Source organism: Saccopteryx bilineata, chromosome 7, assembly GCF_036850765.1.
Source record: "Saccopteryx bilineata isolate mSacBil1 chromosome 7, mSacBil1_pri_phased_curated, whole genome shotgun sequence".
Classification (NCBI taxonomy): Eukaryota; Metazoa; Chordata; class Mammalia; order Chiroptera; family Emballonuridae; genus Saccopteryx; species Saccopteryx bilineata.
In genome coordinates this window covers 81,391,298-81,418,572 of record NC_089496.1, presented here as the reverse complement: position 1 = coordinate 81,418,572, position 27,275 = coordinate 81,391,298, and the positions used below count along the sequence as shown (strand labels likewise).

Sequence of the window (27,275 nt, the reverse complement as noted above, 5' to 3'; positions counted from 1 at the left end):
ATATATATAATTTCACTAATCCCTTCACCTTCTCTGAGCCCATCCCCTCATCCCCCTTCCTTCTGACAGCTGTCCCTCTGCTCCCTGTGACCTGCTTCTGCCTCTATTCCATTCCTCAGTTCACTTTGTTCATTAGATTCCACATATAAGTGAGATCATATGATATTTGTCTTTCTCTGCCTGGCTTATTTCACTTAGCATAATAATCTCCAGGTCCATCCATGGCATCACAAAAGGTAAGATTTTCTTCTTGTTCATGGACACATAGTATTCCATTGTGTATATGTACCACAGCTCTTTAATCCACTCATCCATGGATGGACACTTGGGCTGTTCCCAGATCTTGGATATTGTAAACAATGCTGCAATAAACATGGGGTGCATTTGTTCTTTTGAATCAGTGATTTGGTATTCAATGGGACTGTATCAAACTAAAAAGCTTTTGCACAGCAAAAGACACCATTAACAAAATAAAATGATAACCCATACAATGGGAGAACATATTTGCCAATACATCTGATAAGGGGTTAATAACCAAAATTTATAAAGAACTTCTAAAACTCAACACCAGGAAGGTAAACAATCCAATTAAAAATGGACAAAAGAACTGAATAGAAACTTCTCCAAAGAGGACATACAGATGGCCAATAGGCATATGTAAAAATGTTCAACTCACTAATCATTAGAGAAATGCAAATTAAAACCACAATGAGATATCACCTCATACCAGTCAGAAAGGCTCTCATTAACAAGTTAACACACAGTAAGTGCTGGCAAGGGTGTGAAATGCAGACTGGTGCAGCCACTGTGGAAAACAGTATGGAGTTTCCTCAAAAAATTAAAAATGGAACTGCCTTTTTGACCCAACTATCCCACTTGAGTGAATTCTTTAAATGAACTCATAAGTAAATGCAAAATATGAAGCAATTTGGGGAAAGGACTTTTGCAATCAGAAGTTTGTTTTACAGTCATGGGGATGTAAAGTACAGCATAGGGAATATAGTTATTATTATTGTAATAAGTATGCTTAGTGTCAGCTGGGTACTATACTTATGGGGGTGATCACTTCATAAGTTACATAAAAGTCTAATCACTATATCTTACACCTGGAGCTAATAGAATATTGTACAGGCAGTCCTCGGGTCATGAACGAGATAGGTTTGTCCATAAGTTGAATTTGTATATAAGTTGAAACAGGTGCATTTACTTATTAAATACAACTTAAGACAGATGTTTGTCTTCATGTAGTATTTATTTTTACCTTTCTGTGCAATACTTAAACATTTTCAAACCTACAGAACCCATCTTGTTCATAACCTGGGGACTGCCTGCCTATCAAACAGATAAACAAATTTTTAAAATTTTTTTAAGATAAAAAAGAGGTTAGTTGTAATGTTTTACAGGTATTTATTTTTCTGACTTAATATTTCAAGACTTCTCTTTCCAGTCAAAATAGAGTAATAAGGATCAAATTTATCCTTTTTTTTTGGAACGACCAAAAAAAAATCAGAAAAAAGAAAAAAATGGTATTCAGAGATTGAACAATAGTCAACACAGAACAGTGAGCCCTGGGGGGGAGAAGGAATTGGGTGAGCCCTATATATGCCCTATCTTATAGATTGAGAGTTTCTAGGCTACAGGGAAAGACATGGAACTTGGGTGGAACCCAGTGCTGTGACTGATCTAAAAAAAAAATGTTGAGAGTTCAATGAGGCTAAGGAAGCTAGAGAAAGAAGACAAATTAAGCAGAGAGGGGCAAAGATGAAGATGATAACAGACTCCTCATCAGAAATGACACAAGCCAGAAGAGAGTAGAATAAATACTCAAAGAAAAAACACTGTCCACTTAAAATTCTATACCCAGCTAAAATGTCACTTGAAAACAAAACCAAAATACATTTTTTTGACTTACAAAAGCTGAAAGAATTTATCATTAGAAAATCTACATACAAGAAAGGGTAAAGGAAGTCCTTGAGGCCAAGGAAAAATAATAACAGATAGAAATACAGATAGATAGAATATAATAGCAGATAGCATCTAGGCAGAGGAATAGAGTATGAAAAATATTAAATGTGTAGGTAAATATGATTTTTCTTACTTTTCACATCATTTCAGATAATTGAACATTTAAAGCTAAAATAATTACAATATACTATAGGGTTTCTAACAAATGCAGAAGTAAAATATATGGCAACCAAAACAGAGAGTTCATGAAAAGGGAAATGAAAATGTACTGTTAAGATTATTTTCTATATGAACTGCTATAATATTACTTAAAGGCAGGCTGTCATAAGTTAAAGATGTATATTATAAGTCCCAATGTAACCCTTTTTTTTTTTTTTTTTTTTTTTTTTTTTTTAGTTTTCTGAAGCTGGAAACAGGGAGAGACAGTCAGACAGACTCCTGCATGCGCCTGACTGGGATCCACCCGGCACGCCCACCAGGGGGCAACGCTCTGCCCACCAGGGGGCAATGCTCTGCCCCTCCAGGGCGTCGCTCTGTTGCGACCAGAGCCACTCCAGTGCCTGGGGCAGAGGCCAAGGAGCCATCCCCAGCGCCCGGGCCATCTTTGCTCCAATGGAGCCTCGGCTGCGGGAGGGGAAGAGACAGAGAGGAAGGAGAGGGGGAGGGGTGGAGAAGCAGATGGGCGCTTCTCCTGTGTGCCCTGGCCGGGAATCGAACCCGGGACTCCTGCACGCCAGGCTGATGCTCTACAACTGAGCCAACTGGCCAGGGCCCAACTTGGTTTTTATTGTCCTTGGAAAATGCCTCTCTTATTTTTGTAGATATATGCTCAGTGTAAATTCAACCAATGCAGAAACACAAAGGAAAAATATTTTTTTAACACAAATTTCACCACCCAAAGATAACTACTATTACTACTTTGAGGAAACTCCTTCCAGAATGCTCCCTATGCATCAACATAGAGAGATATGTGTATATAATTACATAAATATCAGTTCATACTGTACCTGATTTTTAAAATTCAAAACATGAATAATTTTTCATGTCAAGAACTATATAGATAATGTTAATGGCTTATGGCACTAACCTGGTGTCAATATCTTTGCTCTACTTTTTTAGGATAATTTTTCAAGTGCTTGACCATTAATCTGTCCTTTTATTATCCATGAGGAAGGTGATTCAATAGGTGCTGCTTAAGTCCTATTCTAAGCATTTGCTATTACTATTTCATGTAATTATTACTTAGCCATATAAGATCGTGTAAAGGTTTTAAAATACATCCACTGGCCATGGCAGTTGGCTCAGTAGATAGAGCGTCAGCCCAGCATATGGATGTCCTGGCTTCTATTCCCAGTCAGGGCACCCAAGAGAAGCAACCATCTGCTTTCTCTCCCCATTCCTCTCCCTCTTCTCTCCCTCTTCCCTTCTCGCAGCCAGTGGCTCAATTGGTTCAAGTGACAGCCCCAGGCACTGAGGATAGCTCAGCTGGTCTGAGCATCAGCCTTAGATGCTATTAAAAATAGCTCAGTTGATCTGGCATCAGCCCCAGGTGGGGACTGCCAAGTGGTTCCTGGTCAGGGTGCATGTGGGAGCCTGTCTCACTGTCTCCCCTTCTCTCACTGTGTGTGTGTGTGTGTGTGTGTGTGTGTGTGTGTGTGTGTGTATATATATATATATATATTTCCCCCCCACAAATTCTTTGATACTCCTTCAAAAGGTGCAGGCTAATTCCCCACAAATTCTTTGATACTCCTTCAAAAGGTGGAGGCTAATTCCCTTCCCCTTGAATGTGGGCTGTACTTAGTGACTTCCTTCTAACACATAGAATGTGGTGGAAGTAAATGTGTATGACTTCTGAGACCAGGTCATAAAACTTATTGGTGTTTCTTCCATGCTCTTTCTCTTGCTTGTTTTGGGAGAAATCAACTGCCATGTTATAAGGAGTGTTCCCTGTGGCAAGAACTGAGGCCTTCTGCCAAAAGCCGCTTGAGTAAGCCACCTTGAAAGGGGATCCTCCAACCTCAATCAGAGCTTCACATGACTGCAGCCACAGTCTACATCTTGACTGTAAATTCATAAGTGACCCTGAGCCAAAAACCACTCAACTGACCTCCCCCGCAAAGTTTCTGACCCACAGAAATTGTGAGATTATAAATGCTTATTGTTTTGAGGCACTAAGTTTTAGGGTAATTTCTGGCACAACAGTTGATAACTTGTACAGATAACGTCTATGATTATCCATATTTGACAGATTAGAAACCAAAGGATAGAAATGTTAAGTCGTTTGCCAAAGATCACACCACTGAAAAATGGTGGAGTCAGGATACAAACCCAAGAAATTTAACTATGCTCTTTACTAGAGTTATCCTGCTTTCTTTTCTATCTAGTGCGACACCCATGAGTTTGAATTTCTGATATACCCTGGCTGCAGACCCGTGGCTTCTGGGAGGACCCTCTTTTGAATTTGTCTCTGGAAGGCTGCGGTCTCTGGTTTGCCTTCAGCTGTAATAAGGACTGAGCAACATCAGGGGAAGCTGACTTTCTGGAGCGCTGACTTGGCTCCATCTCATATTATTTCATCTTTCAACAAATATTTACTGAGTTCAAAATTAAATGAGGCAGGGATCTTCCCTTGATTTTCTTACAAGCTAATAAAACATCACTTAAGGTACAATGCAAATAGGAAGAGCCACTACATCAGATGGTTTGGACAAGATGAGGGTGATTGCCAGGAAGGGTTTCCTTGAGATGATGATGACTGGGCTGAGTTTTGAAAGACAAGGAGTTAGCCAGATAAAGAGGTGGGGCGGACTGTTTGGAGAAGATCAAATGTGCACTCTCATACAGAGAAACAGTAAGGCATTGGTGCCGTGCACTTTAGGCAAATATTATAACCACTTTGGGGTCTGACTTCCTCTCCTGTGAATTAGAAATAAAATCGCCTATTTCATAATATTATGAAAGAAATGTTCTGAAAACCAAAAGTTCAGGGCAAATATTTCTTATTTTTTGCTTTGTAAATGTCTTTATTTATTTATTTTTAATTTTTATTTATTTATTTATTTATTCATTTTAGAGAGGAGAGAGAGAGAGGGAGAGAGAGAGACAGAGAGGAGAGAGAGACAGGGGGGAGGAGCTGGAAGCATCAACTCCCATATGTGCCTTGACCAGGCAAGCCCAGGGTTTCGAACTGGCGACCTCAGCATTTCCAGGTCGACGCTTTATCCACTGCACCACCACAGGTCAGGCTGTAAATGTCTTTATGAGAAGAACGACCAAAGTTCATCCGCTGTTGTATCAATGACATGCTGTTAAATTTACTTTTGCCATATGTGCATACTCTACTCACCAGGTCCACTTGCATTTGAATTTCAGATATATAATGGATTAACTCCTTCAATTTCAGCTGCATGATAATGAACTGTTTATATGATCAATCTCAAGTTATACTTTCCATTTCTATAACTCTGGGATAAACGCACACATATTTCATATAACAGCAGTGCCTGATCAATGCTAGTTTTCTACTTACCTCCTCTTGGGTAGCCCTAGGTTGTTTTTGAGGGAAGCTGGGTTAGGTTAGAGTTATAGCTACAATACATTAGACTGTTGGCTGAAGAAAGGGATGGATAAAAGGATTCTTCTTTTCTTTTCTTTTTTTTTTTTCCTTTTTTTTTGGTATTTTTTTTTTCTGAAGCTGGAAACGGGGAGAGACAGTCAGACAGACTCCCGCATGTGCCTGACCGGGATGCACCTGGCACGCCCACCAGGGGGCGACGCTCTGCCCACCAGGGGGCGATGCTCTGCCCCTCCGGGGCATCGCTCTGCCGTGACCAGAGCCACTCTAGCGCCTGGGGCAGAGGCCAAGGAGCCATCCCCAGCGCCCGGGCCATCTTGCTCCAATGGAGCCTCGGCTGCGGGAGGGGAAGAGAGAGACAGAGAGGAAGGGGGGGGGTGGAGAAGCAAATGGGCGCTTCTCCTATGTGCCCTGGCCGGGAATCGAACCCAGGTCCCCCACACGCCAGGCCAATGCTCTACCGCTGAGCCAACCGGCCAGGGCCAGGATTCTTCTTTTCTTAATGTGTACAGGTTTGTGGAAAACATTAGAGAAGGGCCAGCCTGGAAGGGGTCAAAGAATGTGTGGGCCAAGAATATGGCAACAAGAGAGGACACTTGTCAAGTAGTATTTCCAAGCTAAGATGAAATGGGATGAATAATATATTGAGGAAAATTAGTGGCTGGGAAGTAGAGCTATGAATATGTAGGGGTTCCTGGAAATCCTAGCCAAAGTAGTAAGATAAGAAAAATCAATGAAAAGTATGAGAAAAATCATTAGTAACATAAAGTTTTTAGCTTCGGATAGGGAAATGTCAGTCACAAATAACCTTGTTGACCAACTATATATAGCCCAAAGCCTATTCTGGACTGCTATCTGTTTTTATAAATAAAATTTTATAGTCAATGGCTACTTATTTCTGTAATGTCTATGACAGCCTTTGCATTACAATGGTAGAGTTGAAAAATTGTGACAGAGACTATTGGGGCTACAAAGCCAAAAAAATTTACCATCTGGCTGTTTACAGAAAACATTTGCCAAACTATATCACTAGATAAATGAGTTAATAAAATGCCTGTTTAGAGCAAGAGAACTAAGTGGGAGGCTTAATAGCAATCATCATATATTTGAAGAGCTGAGATAAGGAAATAGCCTTGTTTCATATTGTTTTAAAAGGTAGGATCTAGGCCAAAACAAATAAATTATCGGGTAGAAATGTCTGGGCTTAGTTTGATAAAGAACTCCCTAACTTTTACAGCTGTTCAACACAGAACAAGCCATCTTGGATGGTAGCCTTCTGATTGTTGATAGAGGGATTTAAATAGAGAGAGGCATAGGATCAGCATAGCAGGTGTTCACATGTGTTAAATAAACAATAGAGTAAATGATGACTGCCTATAATAATTAATCATAAAAAACAATAGCTAATACTTATTGAGCATGTATCATGTGTCAGGCATGTTCTAAGCATAGTATACATATTAATGTATTTCATTTAATCTTTAAAACAACAATAGCAGTAAGATGGCAGAGATTGCTAATCATCCTCAAAACTTATCATTTTATTTGATAATGGAACCACTGAATTCTAGTCAAGCAGATAGCCACTCCTTTATCTGCTTCCTTTATAGCTAGATGTAGTCATGTGACTAAGTTACTACTAATGAGATATAAGCCAAAGTGGTTTGCAACTAAGAGAGAGAAAATGTTCTTTTCCTTCTCCTTTTTCTCTTTTCTTTGGCTAGACGCACTGGTCGGCAAACTGTGGCTCACAAGCCACATGTGGCTCTTTGGCCCCTTGAGTGTGGCTCTTCCACAAAATACCACATGTGGGCACTACCTCGATCAGGATTGTACCTACCTATATTGTTTAAGTTTAAAAAATTTGGCTTGCAAAAGAAATTTCAATCGTTGTACTGTTGATATTTGGCTCTTCTGACTAATGAGTTTGCTGACCACTGGTAGAGGAAGGCATGGTGTCTGGAGCTAGAGTAGCCATATTAGATCATGAGGTAAAGATGAGATTGGATGCCTCACATATCAAGAAAACAAGATAGAAGCCTGGGGCCTCTTTTCTGGATTATAGGGGAAGAGAAAAAAAATCTATTTTGTTTAAGCCACAACTATTTTAGGTTTTCTGTCATTTGCATCCAACTTCTCCTAAGTAATAAAGGTGAGTACTTTTGTCGTCTCCATTTTATGGATGAGGTTCAGAGTATTTGTATGACATTTCTAAGACTACAGAAATATAATATAATAAGGAAGTTGTACGGAAAATTCTTGCACTGCAGGGAAAAATTATATTTATTAATTCCTAATATGTTTCCAATTTTAAGTTCCTAAACCAAATGAAATCCTTCGTGTCATTAAGAACAGTTAAATTAGCCTGACCAGGCAGTGGTGCAGTGGATAGAGCGTCGGACTGGGATGCGGAAGAACCAGGTTCGAGACCCCGAGGTCACCACCTTGAGCGTGGGCTCATCTGGTTTGAGCAAAAATTCACCAGCTTGGACCCAAGGTCGCTGGCTCAAGCAAGGGGTTGTTCGGTCTGCTGAAGGCCCGCGGTCAAGGCACATATGAGAAAGCAATCAATGAACAACTAAGGTGTTGCAATGCACAACAAAAAACTAATGATTGATGCTTCTCATCTCTTTGTTCCTGTCTGTCTGTCCCTGTCTATCCCTCACTCTGACTCTCTCTCTGTCTCTGTAAAAAAAAAAAAAAGAATAGTTAAATTAGAAAAATATTAAGAACAACCATATTATCTTTTCTGATTGTAGATGTTGGAAAGAGGTGAGGCTTAACAACAAAAACTATTTTATCGGACAATTCTCAATTATTTATTATACATCTATACATTTTACAGAGTTCAGGAGCCAAGAAGGTCATGAACCAAGAGATTAATAAAGCTTTGATGGGGGGGGGAGGGATTTGAGCTAGAACTATACAGAGAGGTAGCAATTACATCTGTAGAGAAAAAGGAGACTTTGAGTAGAAGGAACAATGTAAAGAAATATAAAGAGGTAGGAAAACAATAACTATGAATAATCTTAACTTCTTAGAGGAACATTTGTCATCCAATTAAAGAAAGTGAGCCTAGCCTGTGGTGGCACAGTGGATAAAGCATTGACCTAGAATGCTGAGGTCACCAGTTCAAAACCCTGGGTTTCTGTGACCAGGTGGTGGTGCAGTGGACAGAGCCTGGGTCTGGGATACAGAGGACCCAGGATCAAAACCCTGAGGTTGCCCACTTGAGCACAGGCTCCCAGCTTGAGTGCAGGGTACTGGCTTGAGCATGGAATCACAGACATGACCCCAAGGTCGCTGGCTTAAGCCCAAAGATCGCTGGCTTGAGCAAGGGGTCACACACTCTGCTGAACCCCCTCCCCCATCAAGGTACATATGAGATGGCAATCAATGAACAACTAAGGAGCCACAATGAAGAACTGATGCTTCTCATCTCTCTCCCTTCCTGCCTGTCTGTCTCTGTCTCTCTCGCTAAAAAAAAACCACATAAACCAAACCAAACAAACAAAAAAACCCTGGGCTTGCACAGTCAAGGCACATATGACAAGCACGCAATAAACAACTAAAGTGAAGAAGCAATGAGTTGATACTTCTCACTCCTTCCCATCTTCTCTCTCTGTAAAATCTTAAAAAAAAAAAAAAGAAAGATTTTCAGAAATTTCACTATTATGGAAAAACAATTCTAGGTAACTGTCAAACCTTGTAACAGAATTTAATAATCCTATTTGCATCTTTAAACAGAATTTTTTGAGTCCCTTTGAGTACTGTGTGACAAACAACCACGCCAGAGTTATTTAGTTTTGCATTCTCTTCCCTAAATCCCTCTCTGCAAAGAGATTAAAGAAAACATTTTGTCTGCATGACTCTTTCCTCCCGTTCTCCTACCTGATGCTCACATCGCACGCAGTTGTCAGTGTGCATACTATACACCCGAGCACTTCACGATGAGTTGGTCTTCACTCTCATTTCACCACTGAACGTCTGCCGCTTCCACTCCCTCCTGACCTCCTTTCTCTGAACTATTGTGATGAAAATCCCTTCACTCATAGAGAAACAAAGCTTTTAAAACATTCCCCAAAGACACTGGTATACTAATCTGGGTCCTTTCCCACGACCCCAAAGACAACCCTTTGTGACTTCTACTCTTTTTATTAGAAGAATTTCGGTCTGAGGTGCTAGACTTGTGACCTGGAAAACCCAGAGATACCCTAATCTTTATATTTTTTGTATATTAGATATCAGAGTTGACCAGTAGGTAGATGGGAAAGGTACACAAATATTTTTGAACTAATACACTGGTAACATAGTAAAGTGGAGGTTCACAAAAAACGTTTGTCTATAACAGGTTAATTCTCAATTATAAAATTCACAAAGAAAGGAAATCCTCACTACAAACACAGTCTCCAATCAGCTTGCAAATCAGCCCTTCTCTCCCTAGTACTCTCCCAGAAACACGGGGTTATAGAAACTAGTAGAACATAAAACACTAAGAGTGGAGGGAAATAGGGTTGTGATGTGTGACATTCACAGTGCTCCCACCCCTTCACTGTAGTACAATCACATCAAGAGATTCTGGAGTTGTGTGTGCACACACACCCATGCACCCAAAGGTACACGTTTTTTTGTTTTGTTTTTTTTTTAGAAAAGGGGGTGGAGAGAGAAAGAGGAGAGAGAGAAGGGGGGGAGGAGCAGGAAGCATCAACTCCCATATGTGCCTTGACCAGGCAAGCCCAGGGTTTTGAACCGGCGACCTCAGCATTTCCAGGTCGACGCTTTATCCACTGCGCCACCACAGGTCAGGCCAAGGTACACATTTTTGATAAGAGGGATGAGAAGAGAGAAAAGTGGGCAAGAGAAGATGGTAGCAGACCCTCCATGATTTAGTCTCAGTCTGTTTTTCCAGCTTTCGTCACCTCTGACCTTAAGGAAGAGATATGCAGGTACACTGGTCTTTTTGCTGTTTACTGAACCAGCTGAGCGCTTAATACCTCTGTGCGTTTCTCTCCCCATTGTTTTCTAACTGTACTAAGACTCTATTACTCAGCTTAAAAGGTGTCTCCTCTCTGTAGCCCTCCCTGAGACTTACTGTCACCATTAGTGGCTCTCATCTATGTTTCCTGTAGTTCTTCCTACATTTCACAGCGCAGCATGTCACGGCACGCTGTACTGCAGCTATGGATTATGTAGACCCCCTGCACGGATTGAGAACATCTGAAGAGCAAAGACCTTGCATCTTTCCATTGGAGTTCTATAGACACTGTGCACCCTGCATTCCTGGCACAGTCCCAAGGCAAATAGAGCTCCATAGACATTTTACTCTCTTCTCCCCTTCCATTGATATTTGAACCCAAATATCCTGGTCCATTAGAACCTGGATTACTTAAGGGCTTCCAGTCTGCCAATTCTAACCTCCTAATTCAATCCATCCCATATGATTTTCAGCAAAATCTTCCCCAGACACTCTTTTCACCACATCAGTAAATCCAAACCTTAACCTGATCTTCAAGAATATCATCAATTTCTTTTTTACAAAGTCCTGCAGGAATCAGGCTATCAATTTGGAGAAAAATAACATCTTAACAATATGGAAGCTTCCAATGTGCAAACATGATTTAGCTAGCTAGCGCTAGTGCGCTGTCTCTCTCCATAGATATATGAATACATATCTATGTATATGTACAATGCATATATCTTCTTTCTCGCCATTTCAAAACTGTTTTTACTGTCATGTAAAAGCTTTGCATAAAACAATATTTAGTATCTTCTGAGCTAATATTTAAGTTGACATACTTTTATAGTAAAACTTCTATGATCTCCTACTAGTCTTTAAAGAAAAATGTGAGTGAGATGTGCCCTAGAATTACGTTGGTTTTAAATTGTGTTTAGGTAAACTAATGTCTGTATGCTTATTGTTTTTATTAATACGACATATTGTGTGATAGCTGGGCCTAGCAGCTGTCTCCGCTGTGGGTGACATTTACATCAGAACGAACTTACCAGGCTGTTTTCACAACATGTGTGTCACTTGTAGAAAGTCACACAGCTGAACTAAGTGTGTTGGCAGGAGGCTGAGGATGGTGGTGTATAAACTGGCCATACTGTATACAGGTGATGGCAGAGTCAACAACACAACCCCTTGGAGTCTACACAGGAAGGTCAAGTCATGCATGGTCTTGCAATCTGAATATGTACTCTTAATAGATTATTAAAACAAACATTTTCTCATAGTCCCTCAAAAATTTTTGGCTCATCTGAGATCTTTCATGAAAGTACTGGGGAGCTACCAAGGCAGCTAGAACCTGAAAAGCTATGATACTGAAGAGCAGGGAAGCCCAGAGGGAAGACTTACAGTTGTTGCCACTTTGTTTCAGTGAGTGCTGCTTCGAAAGCAATGGCTGAGAAGCTAAAACACAGATCATGGATTCACTATAAACAGACAGAGCTCAGGAATGGCCATATGAAGGAGGTGTATCGGACAAGGTAGGGGGAAAGAGTGAGAGTTTTCATGTTCTGAGTATGCAACTCTCCCCAATCTCCACGTGTCCACCAACACTTGCATGCCACATACACTTCTTTAATTTATCTCAGCAGTATTTTGTATTTATCTGTATAGAGGGCTTGCACATCTCCTGTTAAACGTGTTCCTATGGTAGTGCTGCTATTGCAAATGAAATTATGTTACATTTCACTTTCCAGTTGTTTGCTGCTAGTATGCAGAAATAAAATTGATTATTGGAAAGTATACATTATATTCTCCCTTCCTAAATTCAATTGTTACTAGCAGATACTTTGTAGGTGACTTAGGGTTTTCTACATAGATATCAATGTCTTCAAATAAAGAAAGTTTTACTTCGTTTCCAAAATGTATACCTTTTATTATATTATCTTGCTCTAGTGCACTAACTAGGATCTCCAATTTTGAAGCTAATACAAGTGTGACAAGCACACAACCTTGCCTTGTCCTCAGTCTTAAAGGGAGAGCATTCAATACATCACTCTTTAATACGATATAGCTCCAGGTGTCTTTAAATGTCCTTTATTGAACTGAGCATATTCCCCTGTATTTCTAGTTTGCTGGAACTTTTTATCAAAAATGAGTTTTGCCCAATGCTTTTTCTGCTTTTATTGAGATGACCATATGATATTTCTCTTTTAATAGGTTAACATGGTAAACTATATTGATTTTTAAGTATTGAAGCAATCTTGCAAATTCATGGAAAATGTAAAGGTACTACAGTAGCCAAAATAACTGCAAATATTACCTAATTTCAAGATTACTACAAAGCTACAGTAATCTGCGTATTACTAACATAAGGATAAAAATAGATCAATGAAATAAAATAGAGTCCAGAAATAGACCCACACATATACATTCAATTGGCTTTTCATCAAAGGTGGATAGGTAGTTCAATGCAAAAAGACAATCAATAAATGGTGCTGGATCCAAATAAAAAACAAACATCAACCCCTATATCACATCACACACAATAATTGATTCAAAATGGATTATAGACATAAACATAAAATCTAAAACTATTCAACTTCTAGAAGAAAATAGAAATGTTTATGACCTTGGGATAGAGAAAATTTTTTCTCAGACAAGTTACAAAAGGCACTAGACCATTATAAAAAAGGTAAAATAAACTTAATAAAAGTTTAAATTTTCTGCTCTTCAAAAAAAAAAATTGCATTAAGAAACAAAGAGGCAGGCCATAGATTGGGAGAAGATATTCATAGTACATGTACCTGAAAAGTTCTTGTATCTAGAACATATAAAAAATAACCCTTATAACTCAATAATAAGCAGATATCAACCTAATTGTTTTTAAACAGGCAAAAGATCTGATCACATTATAATTATCATTATCTCCAGAGTAATTATACAAAAATTACTACCTGATAGAGGACCATGTCCAATTCTTGTAAACCATCTTTCACTACAATAATGAAAAAGGTTCAGTAAATATTTGCTCACTTATTGCTTTGGGTAGAAAAGCATTTGTATGTTAGTATGGATAACTGTCCTTATTTCATCCGGTGCAAGCTACTAAGTAAATGTTTAAGGTTTACAAGTTTACTGGATGCTTAGCACATAAGCAAGGTACCACATGACTTTACAAGAAGAGAAAATTCTTGTCTACAGGAAAATCATTTGTTATTATAGAACCATTTAAAAAAAAACTAAGTATATAAACTAACATCATAAAATACTGAAAAAATAAAAGAAATAAAAATAAAATACTGAATTGTATAGTCCAGGTAGTTAAAAAGTAAGAGAAATCACTCAATTATGTATATACTAGCTGTGCAATGGGTAAAAAATAAAGACAGAGATGGCAGAAATCAGCATAGACTCAAGTCATCAGAAAGCCTTCCCAGGGAATGTAATAGTCTATTAATGAGGACTCTGCCCTGAGAAGACAGGCCAGAGAGAAAACTAAGGAGAGAGGGAGTCCTGGCTGTTTCTTGGACCTGGGATGAAGTCATGAGTTGGCTGGCACCTTCAGGCTACTCTGCCCTCATTAAACATAATCCCAGCAAGCAGAAGTAGTAGAACCATTCTAGACAGGTGCTGCGAAGTTCTCATACCAGGTCAATGCAGCACATTTTGGAAGCCTTGCAACGAAGGGGAAGAGAAAAGCAGGAAGGACCCAGGGGGGCTCCCCGGAAGGCCTTGCCTTACCCATCCCATAATACCACAGGTTTCCTCAAGCAGCCAGCGGCCACCGTCTCGCTGGGGTACCTATAGCTCATGTTACAAGCAATTTTTAATGAATTGCGTTAGGCAACAACAAAACACCTATTTGCTAAATGTTGTTTTTTTTCAAACTGGTATTTACACGTCATTCCTCAATTAATGTAATTGTCTTTTCAAAGAATTAAAAATACATGCGATGAAAACGAACTTACCCTGGATGAGCCAAACATAATAGAACCATGCTGCTACCCTAACACATTCTCACATTACAGTCTCCCAGTAAAATGATCCTGACTTCATCAAAATAAGATATGATTCAACTCCTGCAAACTCTTTTCTCCATGGCTGTGCTTCCTGTACTCCCTACCACCTGATATCTAGCCTGTATTTCATCATCACACCAAGTAAAACATTTCCAGACTAAGTAATGCTCCAGTTTCATAGAGGTTCCCTCACAAAGCCCTAGCAGATGAAAAGCATTTTACTTTATTATTTTTAGAGAGAGACAAGAAGGGAGAGAGATGAGAAGCATCAACTCGTAGTTGCTTAAACTCGTAGTCGCAGTGCATCAAGTGACTGGGAACACTGAGGTCACTGGTTTGAAACCTCGAAGTCGCTGGGTCTGAGCACAAGCTTGTCAATGTGGGGTCACTGGCTTGAGCAGGGGATTGTCCACACGATCACAAAGCTCGCCAGCTTGAGCCCAAAGGTCACTTGCATGAACGGCCCAAGGTCGCTGGCTTGAGCAAGGGCACACTGGCTTTGCACAGTCAAGGCAATAGGAGAAGGAATCAATGCACAACTAAAAGTGAAAGCAACTACAACTTGATATTTCTCACTCTCTCCCTTCTTTTCTCTCTCTCTCTCAAATAAAAATAAAACAGCACATTTACTATAGAAAATTTAATAAATACCAAGAAGTATAAAGTAGAAAAGATAACTAGGTAAGTCCTAATTTTGTTAAGAACTTTTTTTCAATTTTCTCCCCATTGAATATATGTACATCTTAGAGGATTGAAATTATACTGTATATCCCATTTTTTACTTTGCTTCTTTTGTTTGATATTATATTGTCCAAAGGAACAACATTTAGATGTCATAAAATCTATATAACATCAGCAATATCTTTTCCAATGTTCAAAATGTTATTTTAAAATGGAGATAACAGAAAATTATATGCCCTGACCCCTGAAATCATGCATAATCTCACCTGTTTGCTATATTTGTAAATATGGCCCTATTCTTGGAGAATAACTTCTAGATTGCTCCATCTATCTTCCAAGGACTGGTCAACCAAAGGGTTTGATTCATTAATTCACTTATTCAACAAATATTTTTTGAACTGCTATGTGCCAGATTTTATGTAGACACCAAGTACATATAAGTGGTCCATAAAACTATTGGGCCCATTTGAAATTTATTGAAGGGCTATTTATGAGGTTTAGGTGATTATGGTACTTAAGAGGGACAAATGGAGCCAGGTTTGAGAGTATTTGACCAAAACAAGCCTCTCCAACCCACCCATTTCACACCCAGCTCAGCCAGGATGGTCTAGTCCTCTGTTCCCTGAACCTGCCTATCTGCCCTCACTTCATTCCTGAGACCTCTCATCTTCCTTTCTGCAGAGCCACATTCTATTCAGGAAGCTTTTCTGTCCAGTGGCTGGGAGCCTTACTCTTAAACTACTACTGCACCAACCTTACAAAACATTCTTAGACAACCTTTAACCACCCTTGCTCCCAGGTAGGGCGGAGGTAAGCACCTGGGACCCGTGCCGGGAGCTCATCTCCTTTCCTAGTGCCCACCGCGAAGCACTGCATGCAGTACTAGCAAACAACTGGCCATCCCTTTCAGGAACTTCTCCATGTGAACCCATCTCTGAAAAGATTTTTCAATAAAAACGTTTTACCGCCTGACCAGGCGGTGGCGCAGGGGATAGAGCGTCAGACTGGGATGAGGAAGGACCCAGGTTCGAGACCCCGAGGTCACCAGCTTGAGCGCGGGCTCATCTGGTTTGAGCAAAAGCCCACCAGCTTGAACCCAAGGTCGCTGGCTCCAGCAAGGGGTTACTCGGTCTGCTGAAGGCCCGCGGTCAAGGCACATATGAGAAAGCAATCAATGAACAGCTAAGGTGTCACAACAAAAAACTGATGATTGATGCTTCTCATCTCTCCATTCCTGTCTGTCTATCCCTCTCTCTGACTCTCTCTCTGTCTCTGTAAAAACAAACAAAAAAACAAAAAACAAACAAACAAAAAAACGCTTTACCCTCTCAACTGCTGTAGGCACACACATATATATATATTTCTATCCCAACTAATACCCTTAGTTGCCTTCCTGCGGTGGAATGACAGCTAAAGAAAAAGCACTTCCAAAACAGTATGGTTAGAGTCACTTTAGCCATAACTATGAAAACATAACCAGTGTAAAGCAGTCTCTTGGGTCACTCCACCACCTCTATGCTACCTCAAGACCTGACATCTTCCAAGTAAAGCACCAACTTGAGTGCCCCATCTGTATAATCTTTCATAACCTTCATAACTGTGGTGAGGTATATACCATGACCACCATTTCCAATGTAGAGAACAGAAAACAGGTTTAGAGAGATTAAGCTACTTGCCCAGAGTTATTCATCCAGGTGAAGCAGATGCTCAAATCCGGGCCAACAGCTCCCCGTAACAAGACGTGTCGGCCCTGCCTAATATTCTTCCCCATGTGTTCTTCCTCTGAGGCTGACACTAGCGATTCTCACGTTTACATTGGCGTCAGAATCATGTGCAGGGCTTGGGAAAATGCACTTGCTTGACTGCTACCCCGAGAGATTCCCATTCAGGGCGGAGAGAGGAGATCTGCATTTTAACTAGGCACCCCTTCCCACTCCCTGCCCTCAACCAGGAGATTTTTGTACCAGTTGTCTTCAGACTAAACAGAGAGATACTCCATTCAGCAGAAGACTATCCACCAGAGGGAGAGACTTTTGTAGATGGCATTAATGTCCTCATCACCCATAATCCAAAAGGGCTTTAAAAAATGTGGAAAGGAGTGTTGTTGAATGGGTACAGTGTCAGTTCAGGACGATGAGAACATTCTGTTGATGGATGGTGGTGATGGCTGCACAACCATGTGCATGGACTTAATGCCACTGAACTGTACACTCAGAAATGGTTCAAATGGTAAATATCCAGTTATGTATATTTTACCACAATAAAGAAAAAAATGGCATGACGCTAACCTCTTAGCTGCCTTGGGGAAGGTGCCTCGGATACTCTCCTGCTGATCTGGAAAGAGGTGAGGTTTAGTCCTAAGGGACCCCTTAAGAAAAGGCTGACTGAGGCCCTGGCCGGTTGGCTCAGCGGTAGAGCGTCGGCCTGGCGTGCAGGGGACCCGGGTTCAATTCCTGGCCAGGGCACACAGGAGAAGCGCCCATTTGCTTCTCCACCCCTCCCCTCGTTCCTCTCTGTCTCTCTCTTCCCCTCCCGCAGCCAAGGCTCCATTGGAGCAAAGATGGCCCGGGCGCTGGGGATGGCTCCTTGGCCTCTGCCCCGGGCACTAGAGTGGCTCTGGTCTCGGCAGAGCGACGCCCCGGAGGGGCAGAGCATCGCCCCCTGGTGGGCAGAGCGTTGCCCCCTGGTGGGCGTGCCGGGTGGATCCCGGTCGGGCGCATGCAGGAGTCTGTCTGACTGTCTCTCCCCGTTTCCAGCTTCAGAAAAAAAAAAGGAAAGGCTGACTGAGAACAAAGGTGAACCAAAGCTGGTCCTCAGGTGGCCCCTCTTCAGCTTTGAGCTGGCTTTGTGAGGGTTCCCAGCACACTTAAGCACACTGCATCCCCTGCCTGCCCTCTGCTTGCCCCTGGCATACTCCTGGGTGTCCACAGACCTGGCAGAGAGGGGGAGAAGAGCCTGAGGCACACTGGGAGAGCCTTCCTCAGGGCTCCAGCGCCAGCTCCTCCTGGACTTTCAGCAGTCCCCCACATCCCTCGGCCATCACCTGGCCTGTTTCTTCTCACCTTTCAGATTTCAGCTCAAATGTCATCTCCTCAGAAAGGCTTTGCCTGCTCTACAGCAGCTGCCCGCCTCTCTCTCTCACCCACCACTTTCTGTAATAGTACCCTGCCTGCCTGTCTTCTGAGCATTTACCACCACTGGAAATGATATTTATTATTTATTTGTACACTAGTTACTTGTTGGGCTCCTTTGACTAGAACCAGAACCCGTGAGAGCGGGGAATGCACTGGTTTTGTTCACTGCCATCTTCCCAAGGCTTCACTGGAGACATAGTAGGAACTCAATAAATATTTGTGGGTTAAATAAATGAGTAAACCTTATTTGTTTCACCTTGTCTGATCGGCCCTTTCTACCTCCCGAGGTGATCTGTATAAAAGGTCAAACGGGATCAGGTGTGCCAAGATGCTTTGTAAAAGGAAAGAGTCCACACAAGGTGGGGCTATGGTTCGTGAAGAGAAGGGCTGTTCAGGAAGTCCTGAGGGCCTGAGGGGCCGCTTCCGTGACCCTGGCACAGTGGGGTGGCCCCTCCTCACTTCTCTATTCCTCCTAGACAGACTGGTCCGAAACCTAAAATGATGACTCTCCACCATGCAGATCCATCCAAACGGAATGCAACCGAATTACTTATGACAAGGGAAGGCCCCTCAGTGAGTTTTCTCATAAAAGGGGCTCAAATAACAAGATGCTACTTAGAAAGTCAAGGGTCTGCCAGGAAGGCAAACCTACAAGAACCGCGAAGACGGGTCAGCTGGACTAACAAGCATGAACTCAGTGCCTGTTTGTTCCAGGTCTGGGCTCAGTCAGAGAGAGAGAGAGAGAGAGAGAGAGGGAGAGAGAGAGAGAGAAGTGATAGGCTGTCACAGTGGAGTAGGGGAGACAGGGACTAAATTGAAAACTCAAAGTCAATGAGATGAATCTGGCCTGGGGGGAGTCAGGGAAGGCATTCTAGAGTGACTGACATCTAAACTGAATTTAAAGCACCAGGAAAGAAGGCTGGGGAAGAGTGAGCCGCCCATGGGAAGGCACAGAATGGAAATGCCAGGCATTGCGTTTAGGGAGTGCTGAGTAGTGAGAGCATTGGTTACTGATTCCTGGAGCGTCTGGAGTGCAGGGGACAGGAAGGGCGGGTGCACAGGGGGACAGGAAGGGCGGGTGCACAGGGGGACAGGGGCTGAGAGATGTCCCCAGAGAAGTGGTATCAGCCACTCCAGGGCAGGCAGCAGATCAGAGCTGTTTCACACTCACGTCTGCGGGGGCGATGTAGAGGGCCAGTCCCTCTGGCTGGGAGTAGAAAAAGTTGAAAAGAAAAAGATGATCCAGACTTCACTGTGCTGGAAGCAGAAGACTTGAGTCGGGCAGGGCTAGGCTTGTAGATTAAACAAATCCTCATGGGCCCTGGCCGGTTGGCTCAGCGGTAGAGCATCGGCCTGGCGTGCGGGGGACCCGGGTTCGATTCCCGGCCAGGGCACATAGGAGAAGCGCCCATTTGCTTCTCCATCCCCTCCTCCTTCCTCTCTGTTTCTCTCTTCCCCTCCCGCAGCCAAGGCTCCATTGGAGCAGGGATGGCCCGGGCGCTGGGGATGGCTCCTTGGCCTCTGCCTCAGGCGCTGGAGTGGCTCTGGTCAGGGCAGAGTGACGCCCTGGAGGGGCAGAGCATCGCCCCCTGGTGGGCAGAGCATCGCCCCCTGGTGGGCATGCCGGGTGGATCCCGGTCGGGCGCATGCGGGAGTCTGTCTGACTGTCTCTCCCCGTTTCCGGCTTCAGAAAAATACAAAAAAACCCCAAACAAATCCTCATGTATAAAACGCACTTTTTAAGAAAAATGTGGAGTCTAAAAACTGGGTGCATTTTATACAGTGGTTGTAGATTTTTTTTTACTTGCATTTCCCACTTTTTCATGCTTGTTTTCCCACTCATTGTTGAAGACAGTGATTCGTCATCAGACACAGATGAGGACAAGCTAATGGATGGGAGTTTTGACAGTGATGAGGAGTTTGTATAAAATTTATGATGAATAAAACTTGAATTCAATAACTTTATGTAATACTTTTTTTTTTCCAATTTCAGGTCCCAAAATTAAGGTGTGTCTTATACATGGGATACATGGGGAAATACGGTACCAAGGGGAAGAAACTTCCCAGCCAGACGTGTCACACATGCAGGAGCACAGGGGCTGTAGATGTCATTGATTCAGAACTGCATCCAGCGGCCTCGCCCTGGGATGGTGCAGCTTTCTTCACAGCCTGGCAGAGCGTGCAGCTGCTGAGCAGTGCTGAACACAGGAAAGAGGAGGAAGAAGAACCAGTGTGACTCCCTGCACTTTAACCCAAAGTGGAAGCTCCTCTGAGCTCTGAGTAAAGGCAACAGAAACGAAGGCAAATTAGGGCCCTGGTGTTTCTGCATAAAATACTTATACCTCAAATATGCTCATGAGACATGCTGTGATTTCAAGCATCAAAGCAGAAAGACAGAGAGAGAGAGAGAGAGAGAGAGAGAGGGTAAAACAGGTGTAACAGAGGGCTCCCCTTCCTTTCCTTTCCCAGCTGCCACCGTCTGGACCTGCCTCAACTCCCATGCACTCGAAAGAAAAGGGAACAATGTACAGTTTCTCACAGGAAGATATATTTTTAGGGGCTCTCAAGAGAGAAATTTGAACTTAATATATTCATTTTGATAATATTTGTAAAAAAAAAAAAAAAAAATTGTCAAACCCAGCCCACTCTTGCCTGACCTGTGGTGGCGCGGTGGATAAAGCGTCGACCTGGAATGTTGAGATTGCTGATTCAAAACCCCAGGCTTGCCTGGTCAAGGTACATATGGGAGTTGATGCTTCCTGCTCCTCCCCCTTCTTTCTGTCTCTTTCTCCTCTCTAAAATGAATAAATAAAATCTTTAAGCCTGACCAGGTGGCGGCGCAGTGGATAGAGCATCGGACTGGGATGCGGGAGGACCCAGGTTTGAGACCCCGAGGTCGCCAGCTTGAGCGCGGGCTCATCTGGCTTGAGCAAAGAGCTCACCAGCTTGGACCCAAGGTCGCTGGCCCCAGCAGGGGGTTACTCGGTCTGCTGAAGGCCCGCGGTCAAGGCACATGTGAGAAAGCAATCAATGAACAACTAAGAAGTCGCAATGCGCAAAGAGAAACTGATGATTGATGCTTCTCATCTCTCTCCGTTCCTGTCTGTCTGTCCTTGTCTATCTCTGCCTCTGTTAGAAAAAAAAAAAAATCTTTAAGAAAATAATAAAAACCCACTCTTTCCCAAAATCAATCAATCACTTCAACACTGGCTTTGACCTAGGGATCCAGGTGAAAGTTCCTGTCTCGTTTTTCCCACTCACCCTACTACTTCCAGCTTCTTCAGCTTCATGGCACTGAGAGAGCTCTGACAAAGTTGAACACAGCAAGTGGCTGAGCCTGACACAGAAATTCCCCGTCCTAAGGTCAATATGGTATTAGCAGTTGACCGCCTAGGAGGTGATGGGACTAGGACGCTAAGGGGCAGTAGAATGCACTTCAATCATCCATCCATGTTTCCATCCTACACAACCTAGACAAATCGTCCATCCTACCGACCCCATCTATTTCAGCATTCCCACAGTGAGTGAGATCTCCTCCCCGAAGTCACCACAGCATGTGGCAACTTTAACAAGCAGCATTTCCTGCCTGCCTTCTTCCTTAGGTACTCCTTGTTGCCCGGATAGCTTATAAACCCCTGGCTCACTATTTGCCAGCATATCCCAGTTTTCCCTTGACAGTCTCCCAAACATGGAAAGCCATAAATATCTATAGGATAGAACAGATGCGAAAGTGGAAAATAAGGGATATCCCATCAACAAAGGAATAATTAATAAAACATGGTACATTCATACCCAGAAAAACAGATCTTTTTTAAGACTTAGAGCTAGATAAATTTACCTAGAAAAAGTTTCAAAACATAGTTTCATTTTTTAAAATAAAAATAAAGAACAAAACATTATGAGTTCACTTACATAAAACCAAACAAAACACAAGTGTATCTACATGTGTCTGTCTGTTTCAAACCATATAAATGCACACACAGAAAGTTTGTAAGGACATCTGCCAAACTAGTAAGTGATTATTTCTAAAAAAGAAAGTAGAATCGGACAGAGATTAACAGGAGCTTTTACTTTATCTGTAGTGTTTACATTCTTCACAATCAAGAATGCATCGATGTATTACTTGTGTAATTAAAAATAAAAATAGATAGAATTTTTAAAACCTGAAATTACTATATAAGATGTTTTTTTCATCCTGTAGACCTTTGCTCTGAGTTAAAGAGCGGAGGCAGGCAGTAGAACTAGCCCCACTTGGGCAAAGGTTTGTTTATCCTCCTTATCTTAAGTTGGAGCCAACAATGCTAATAATGACTCTGAGTAGCTGCCACTCCTTGGCTCTCCCATCCCCTCCCACCTGGCTTCCACTATCACCTCTCTGCGGCTGACTCCCAAATGCCTCTTTCCAGACACAGCCTCTCCCACAAGCTACAAGCCTGCTTTCCAATTTCCTGTTGAGTAGAGCCAACACTCCGTGCACAAAATCAGACCACTGTCCTCCCTCTTCTCCATAATTCAATTTTTCCACCTCACTTCCTCCTTTCTATTAACTAGCACCTCTGTTTTCCCAGGAGCCCAGAAAGGAAACTTCCTGGTCATCTCCAGCTTTCTTTCTTTTTTTTTTTTTTTTTGCATTTTTCTGAAGCTGGAAACAGGGAGAGACAGTCAGACTCCCGCATGCGCCCGACCAGGATCCACCCGGCACGCCCACCAGGGGCGACGCTCTGCCCACCAGGGGGCGATGCTCTGCCCATCCTGGGCGTCGCCATGTTGCGACCAGAGCCACTCTAGCGCCTGAGGCAGAGGCCAAGGAGCCATCCCCAGCACCCGGGCCATCTTTGCTCCAGTGGAGCCTTGGCTGCGGGAGGGGAAGAGAGAGACAGAGAGGAAGGCGCGGCGGAGGGGTGGAGAAGCAAATGGGCGCTTCTCCTGTGTGCCCTGGCCGGGAATCGAACCCGGGTCCTCCGCACGCTAGGCCAACGCTCTACCGCTGAGCCAACCGGCCAGGGCTCCAGCTTTCTTTATCCCTACATCCATCCAGTTAGTTTTCATATACTGATGATTTTCCTAAAAAGTTCTCCCCAACTGTTAACTCCCATTTATTGCTATTGACACCAACCCAGTTCCCATCCTGTCCATCCATGACCTAGACTAGTGGAATCACCTTCTAAATGGTCTTCTTTGCCGCTGACTGCTTTGACCTACCTGCTAGATTTCCCATTTAGTGAAGGCCCAGCCTTACAGCTGTTGAAGTCATTTTGAGCCTCACTTATTGTATTAGCTATCCTCCCAACTTTGAGCCACCTGAAAATTTGGGAAATGAGGCTTTATGCCTTCATCCAAGTACCTAATAAAAATATGAAAGTGGAATGAGCCGAAGGCAGATCACTGGACTACAGATCGCTTTTCAAGGGAACCCAGAGCTTATCACTGGAGGAAAGAGAGTAACTTTTTAAAAAATCATTTTTCATCATCGTATATTTGCCCCTCGTTACTCCCCTCCTCCCTCCAGAAAATAACTTAAACCATCTCATTTATACCTTATAACAATTCCTGGTACAAGGTTTTGTTATCCTAATTTTAGAGGTTTTAAAACAGAAGTTGAGACTGGTTAGGTAACTTGTGAAAAGCCTCACAACTATTGTATGGTAGAGTTTTTATCTGACATCGTGTCTGTTGATTCCAGAGCTCATGGTCTTTCCATGACACTGTTGGAAAGTCTCATGGATCTTCACCTTCCTGAAGATAAAACACATACCTCTTCATCTGTATTGAAGGCCTCCCACCTTCCAGCTGCAGACATACATTCATACCAGGAGAGACTACATAGCATGTGTCAAACACGGTAAGAATGTTTTACATGCTTTATTTCATTTAATCCTCACCACAAATCTGTATCAGGTAAGTATGACAATTATGTCTATTTCCTGATTCTAGAACTGATGCTTACTGAGATTAAAAATAGTTTAACCTGTAAATGAAAGATTATCTCAAAATAACTTTTTTTAAGTGAGAGGAGGGGAGATAGTACTGCATTTTCCCTGACCAGGATCCACCTGGCAACCTCCGTCTGGGGCCAATGCTCGAGTCACCCAAGCTATCCTCAGTGCCTGGGGCCACGCTCGGACCAACTGAGTTATCCCCAGCACCTGGGCTGACGCTTGAACCAACTGAGCCACCAATTGAGGGGAAGAGAGAGAGAGAAAGGGGAGAGAGAGGAGAAGAGAAGCAGATAGTCACTTCTCATGTGTGCCTTGACTTAGGATCGAACTCAGGACATTCAAACACTGGGCTGACGCTCTATCCACTGAACCAATCAACTGGGCCTATAAATGAATGAATGAATGAACGAATGAATGAATAAATGAAAACTTAATAAAGGTTACCTAGCCAGTAAACAGCAAAGCTGGATTTCAAACTGGGGTCTGCCTGACTAAAGAGATATGTAGGAGGCAGAATGGACAGGAAGTTCCACTCATAGTCAACCAGCATGTATTTACTGAGCACCTTTGTCACAGACTCAATATTGTGCTGGGCTTGAAGATAACAGAAGTGAATACCAACAAAAATCCCTGCCTCTGGCTTGATGGAACATTTGCTTTATTGGGAAAAACAGACATTAAATTTTTTTAAAAGACATTATTTATTGATTTTAAAGATAGGACAGAGAGAAAGAAAGGGGGTGGGGGAAGGAGTGGGAAGCATCAACTTGTAGTAATTGCTTCTCGTATGTGTCCTGACTGGGCAAGTCCAAGGTTTCAAACCAGCAACCTCAGCATTCCAAGCCGATGCTTTATCCACTGCACCACCACAGGTATGGTGGGGAAAACAGACATTAAAACGGAAGGTAGGGAAGTGTGAGGAGTACTGGGACAGAGAAGCCTCCAGCACTAAGAAACCATGGACTCAATGGTGGTGACCTCTGAGAGTTGAGGCGACTGCTCTTAGCAAGTGGGTTGATGATAAAAAAAAAAAGTTTTCACTGCAATGGGGAACACTAGAGAAATAGGTTTGGGAAAAGACTGAGTTCAAATGGGGACACTAGTTTGGGGGAGATGCCACACAGGCAGCTAGATATATAGGTCGGCGCTCAGGAGTGAGGAACAGGCTACAGAAAGGTTTGGAATCACAGATGTAAAGATGAAACTCAGCTCATGGAGATGAATGTCAAAATTCTAAAGGACCCCAACATATATGGGCGAACAAGGAAAGAGAAAGCCTCAGAGGAGACCCTGCCTAACAGCCTGGCCAACGACTGCTCTCCTGTGAGCGGGCACTCTAAGCACTGCTTCACCTCTTCCCGGGCAGGAACACCTTCCCATCCTTTTCATCACCTCACCTTGCCTTAGTCAAGCCATCGCTCCGCACCACAAAACTCCAGCCCAGAGCTCCCTCTCCTGGATTCAAGCCATGTAAACAGCTGGGCCAGGACTCAGACATTTCTTGGTAAGGACAGGGAAAATCTCAAGTATTTGGACCCTGTCCCTAATTGGACGGAAAATCTTTAATGGCAAATCCTGGGTATAGAATTAGAAACACAGACAATATCCTCTCTACAGGAACAACCAATAGTCCTCAATTTCAAAGAGTGTAATAAAGCAATAATAAATCAGTAGCAGAGCATTTGTGCGAACTAGTTACTACAGGTGAACCTGAATGCCTTCCTCAATACAGTGGCAACCAACGTCCTGGGCATTCGCTCACGTTTTTCCCTGAGCCTCTGCACTGCCTCTCCTTGTGCAATTCTATTCCATTCTCTGGAACGTACAGTTTTCGCTCCCAGCAGCTCTGTTTCCAGCGTTCAAATTAAAAGGAAAAATCTTCAAAAATGACACAATGGCCTGACCTGTGGTGGCGCAGTGGATAAAGCGTCAACCTGGAAATGCTGAGGTCGCCGGTTTGAAACCCTGGGTTTGCCTGGTCAAGGCACATATGGGAGTTGATGCTTCCAGCTCCTCCCCCCCTTCTCTCTTTGTCTCTCCTTTCTCTCTCTCTGTCTCTCCCTCTCCTCTCTAAAAAAAATGAATAAATAAAAAAAAAAAATTAAAAAAAAAAAAAAATGACACAATGTTTTACGAGAGTAAACTCCAAGAAGCCGCAAGAGAAGCCTCTTTCTCAAGAATCAAGGCACAGAGTTTTAACCAAGCCCCTTCAACGAAATATTGTCAGATTTTACAACTTATAAACGACTCTTCATTCATGATGCTGGATAGTACCCTTCCATAAATAAATAAATGCCTGAAATATTGTGAAAAGGAGAGCGAATAGCCTCTTATTTCACAAATTACAGAAATTATTAGGCTCTCACCTGCACCAGCATCTGGCTCAGGTAAACTCAGGTGGGCAGTACCCGTGGGGAGTCTCGCTCACCAGCATCCCCATCAGCCAGCAGAGTGACTGACGGGAGTGACTCAAGATGACTGCTGAATGTAGAAGAACTGGAGAGATGTGAAGAGAAGGTTGGGGAAAAATAAAATTGTAGAAAAGAAGGGAAAACAGAGAATGAGGGATAACATGCAAGTAGTAAGAGTCTGAAGAAAGCTAAGGTAAAGAGATAACCAACTGCCTCCTTATATCTGAGTCCCAGGTTCTCAAATTCCCCACAAAGACACTGACACTGTAGCTAAATCTCTGGGTGAGTTTCTCAGTCCTACAGGCTCTGGTTCAAGAATACCTTAAGGGCCCTGGCCGGTTGGCTCAGCGGTAGAGCGTCGGCCTGGAGTGCAGGGGACCCGGGTTCGATTCCCGGCCAGGGCACATAGGAGAAGCGCCCATTTGCTTCTCCACTCCCCACCCCCTCCTTCCTCTCTGTCTCTCTCTTCCCCTCCCGCAGCCGAGGCTCCATTGGAGCAAAGATGGCCCAGGCGCTGGGGATGGCTCCTTGGCCTCTGCCCCAGGCACTAGAGTGGCTCTGGTCGCGGCAGAGCGACGCCCCGGAGGGGCAGAGCATCGCC

The 27,275-nt window shown here is 42.9% G+C and overlaps 1 protein-coding gene across 4 annotated transcripts in view; it reads right to left on the bottom strand.

Moving 5' to 3' along the window:
• PLCE1 (phospholipase C epsilon 1) overlaps nucleotides 1-27,275 on the bottom strand; it is a 415,629-nt gene that overhangs the window by 374,171 nt on the left and 14,183 nt on the right. The window contains exon 1 of one of the 4 annotated variants that reach the window (XM_066238787.1): nucleotides 20,982-21,049. The exons of the other annotated variants lie outside the window; for them this stretch is intronic. The gene's annotated coding sequence lies outside the window, so the exon portion shown is untranslated. Of the gene's footprint in view, nucleotides 1-20,981; nucleotides 21,050-27,275 lie in introns of those variants that run through there. 4 annotated transcript variants of the gene reach the window in all.